Source organism: Manduca sexta, chromosome 6, assembly GCF_014839805.1.
Source record: "Manduca sexta isolate Smith_Timp_Sample1 chromosome 6, JHU_Msex_v1.0, whole genome shotgun sequence".
Classification (NCBI taxonomy): Eukaryota; Metazoa; Arthropoda; class Insecta; order Lepidoptera; family Sphingidae; genus Manduca; species Manduca sexta.
The window spans coordinates 2,677,540-2,681,639 of NC_051120.1; the positions used below are offsets into that span (position 1 = coordinate 2,677,540).

At 34.0% G+C, this 4,100-nt stretch overlaps 1 pseudogene; it reads left to right on the top strand.

Moving 5' to 3' along the window:
- LOC119193788 overlaps window positions 1-1,933 on the top strand; it is a 3,997-nt pseudogene extending 2,064 nt beyond the window's left edge.
- The last annotated feature ends 2,167 nt before the right edge of the window (window positions 1,934-4,100 follow it).

Genomic DNA, 4,100 nt, shown 5'->3' on the forward strand with positions numbered 1-4,100 from the left:
CATAAATTACCTATTTTTCCTTTACTTATTACCTCTTTGTAGTGATGGCAATGCTATTTCAGATTAATTTCATTAGCATGCTAACTTTTATCTCTTAGCATGTTAATGCTAATTGCTAATATGAGGCATGAATTAAAATTGTGTGAATTATAATTTGCGAATTATATTTTGCAAATTCAAATGCATAAATTAACAATTTGCACACAACAATCAGCGAGGAGAAAGTTTAAGCTCAATTTTTATTTAACTACAATTTACCTTCTATACATTTCATTAAAATATAGGATATTAATTTACATGTTATAGAATATAGAATAAGTATTATAAGTACCTGCAGAATGTGCAAGTTTTCATAAAATTACTTTTAATTCACTATTCAGGCATAATCAGCAAGATATTATTATGTGCAGTATTACCCAGCCTAATAATTAGTAAATGTCCAATAATATTAACAATTCAATGAGTTACTCCATGCAACGCATCTCTCACACTTTTTTCTCGCTCACTCCTCCACTCAAAACAGGCAGTTAGCATTAGCATTTAGAATGGAATTCAACATTATCCCTACAGGCGCTAACGAGGAGAAGCGCGCGTAAATATGCTGCTATTGAAACAGCTGGCCAGCACAAATTAATTAGTACTTCAAAAATCTAGGAACTGTATTTAATTTGTGATATGCTAAATGTGTTTTAGCATGCTAACAATTAATGCTAATGCTAATTAGTCCAACACTACCCCTTTGCAAATTTCAGCCTGGGCGAGTAGTAACATTAATACCTAGTGAAGATTCCAGCACAGTATGGGGTGTAGCTTATAAAATAAGGACTGAAGATATAGAACAAGTAACAAAACATCTAGACTTCCGAGAGAAGAATGGATATTCAAAACAAACTGTAACATTCTACCCTAAAGATACAAAGCATGAGCCCTTTGACTTGACACTCTATGTGGCTACAGAGGAAAAATGATTCTTATGCTGGTAAGATTTATAATTCAGTATTTGGGCAACAAACAACTAATAAATTGGTGGTTTGAATGATAACCATAATTTATAAATTGCTTTTGGAGCAACCCCATATTGCACAATATTTACAATTGTATTTTAATCAATTTTTCGCTTTTGCCTTTCCTCTTCATATCTCCATCCCTTGTAAATGCTAGCCTTTGATGATTATTTAAAATATAGTACTACTAGTTATTGCTCAGGGCTTGCCTCCCATTAACAGTTTTAGCAGTCATACATATGTAGAACTGTTTCTATGACACCATAATCTACTTAAAATCATCAATAATTCAAATATTTCCCAAGGGAGAATATTACCAGGATAAAACTAGTCCATAAGTTACTTCCTGTCATAGTCTATGTGTTTGTCAAACTTCGTCTAAATCCATTCAGCTATTTCTGCATTTTCTTCTAACAAACATCCAGATATATTTGCAAACAGAATTTATAATATTAGTACCTAAGAGTGTGATTTCTAAGATATAATTCTTTTTTTATTTCTACCATTACAACGAGCCAAAAGAATTGAGGGGTCTAGATCTCAATCACAAATAACTTTGCTATATACCATGCCAGCTTAGAGTAAAGAGTAGACTGCTGGAGGCCAAAAATATTTTTTCATTTACTTTAGTACAACTTTTCTAATTCCAGGTCCAGCCACAATAGAAGACATAGCAATGCAAGTGATCAGCTGTACTGGCCCCAGTGGTTCTAACAAGGAGTATGTTTACAAACTAGCAGAGGCTATGCGGCAGTTAGTACCTAATATACAGGACGAACATCTGTTTTAAGCTGGGAATCGGCTGTTAAAGTTCTGGATCCTGATTTGAAGAAGAGTTGAAGTGAGAAATAGATTGCTAATATATGAACGAGATTTCTGTATGGTGATCTGCTTATTGCATTATGCTGCATAATTTAATAAGCATAATGGTGCTTTTTACTATTAGTTACTATCTGCTGTTAGTCTTCCTTCTGATATATTCCTTTATAGAATTTGTCTATAATATATATAAAAATGTTTTACTAAACTCACAAAATGATTGTGTATTGCATTAATTTACCTTTGCAAAGATGTCATCTAAGTAAATCATATAATTTAATAGGTTTGCCAATATTGTAGACATATTCTGTTGAAATTGTACTTAAAATCATTCCAATGCATTGTAATTGGCTTCGTCCTATTTCTTATCTGTATATGTATTCCGTAAGCCTAGTAATTATCCTACCTTATGATATGTACTTAATAATTTGGTCTTAAATGGACATTACTCCCAAAATGATTCTAGAAATTGTCAATTATGATAGAATCTTGATAGCTTATAAAACGAAATTGAAAATAGTATAAACAAAATAGTTCAAGATTTTTACAATACTATATTGTAATGTTAGGATCTGGTGTGATTTTGATTAAAATGATAAGAACTATTGCTTACATCAGTAATACTTCTACAAAGATTTCATACACTAACCAACTGGGGCCTTATTCTCTATCCCGTACGTTATTTTGACAGTGCGTAACAAGCACTTAACACAACGCAACATGTTTAGGACTATAGAAATTTGGCTTACAGAATACCATTCCACGCACATTTCTCGAAGATAACATGACACGGCCGCGTTACGTGTTTACACTATCATACAGAATAAGGGCCCTGGGGCCTTATTCTCTATCCCGCACGTTATTTTAACAGTGCGTAACAAGCACGTAACACATTCATTTAATTTTATCCGTGGTGCTTTATAACTAGCTTATCTAGTTGTAAACGTCCCTATCCTTGAGGTTAAATCGCCTCCTTACATCATGATTTTGTCACCCGCATTGCTCTGGAGGGAAGTGGACAATTAATATTTCCAACTCCTCCCTATTTTTTCTATTTGATTAATTTCGTTGCGGGATAATGACATATTAGTTTTCCCTGAGACTCGCCGAGCTTCACTGCTCGGTGTCACAAAATGCGTGCCACTGCTGATCCTGGCTTACAGGAGTTGTAGTGGTGGGTGTGAGGGCGGGAAAGTCTCTACAAGCACGTAACACAACGCATCATGTTTAGGACTATAGAAATTTGACTTATAGAATACCATTCCACGCACATTTCTCGAAGATAACATGACACGGCCGCGTTACGTGTTTACACTATCATACAGAATAAGGGCCCTGGGGCCTTATTCTCTATCACGTTATTTTAACAGTGCGTAACAAGCACGTAACACAACGCGTCATGTTTAGGACTATAGAAATTTGACTTATAGAATACCATTCCACGCACATTTCTCGGAGATAACATGACACGGCCGCGTTACGCGTTTACACTATCATACAGAATAAGGGCCCTGGTATGACTGTCATTGACCATCTGCCTTGGTTTGTCAAAGGCTCATTTTTATATATTATATTACTGTTAAGATAATATTATTTCACGCAAATATTATTATCTTAACAGTAATATAATTAGGAAAGCAAAAAATTATAATATAATATCTCTATTTAATTGTTACAGTTATTGACGGTTCTAAGGAAAGATATTAAAAAAGAGAGCTTTATTCAAAATTTTCATTTTTACCTTTTGGTATGCATTATTTGTCTAAAATTATGTTAATTCATGTTTTAAAACACATATGCAGTTATATCAGATTTTTTTTATTATAAACTTTTGTTGTAATTTTTTTTAAATTTACGATAGACTAGTTGGGAATAGCACAAACTCTCCAGGTGAAGGTTGCTGGTTCAAAACTCAAGGCTCATACTTCAGACTTTTCAAACATACGTGAAGTTTACTTACCTGCACTGCCAGCGTGGTGGATTAAGGCTTGAAATGCTCATTAGTGGAGGAAGCCCGTGCCACCGCGGACAGTATACAGGGTCATTTTGTCATTGCGTTAATAAATAAAACCGCATACTTGTTTTGACTTCTGCCAACATTGTGCCCGAAACCATCCATGAATGACGCATATTTTCACCAAAATCCCAGTTTTACTTTTCTGTTTATTTTATAATTTTGTTATTTAGTCTGAATGTGGTGTATGCGATATTGTATTTCTGACTGAAAGTGTGGTGTTTGGCATTTCGAAGAATTCTCTTAGAAGTAGTAGTAGTGGC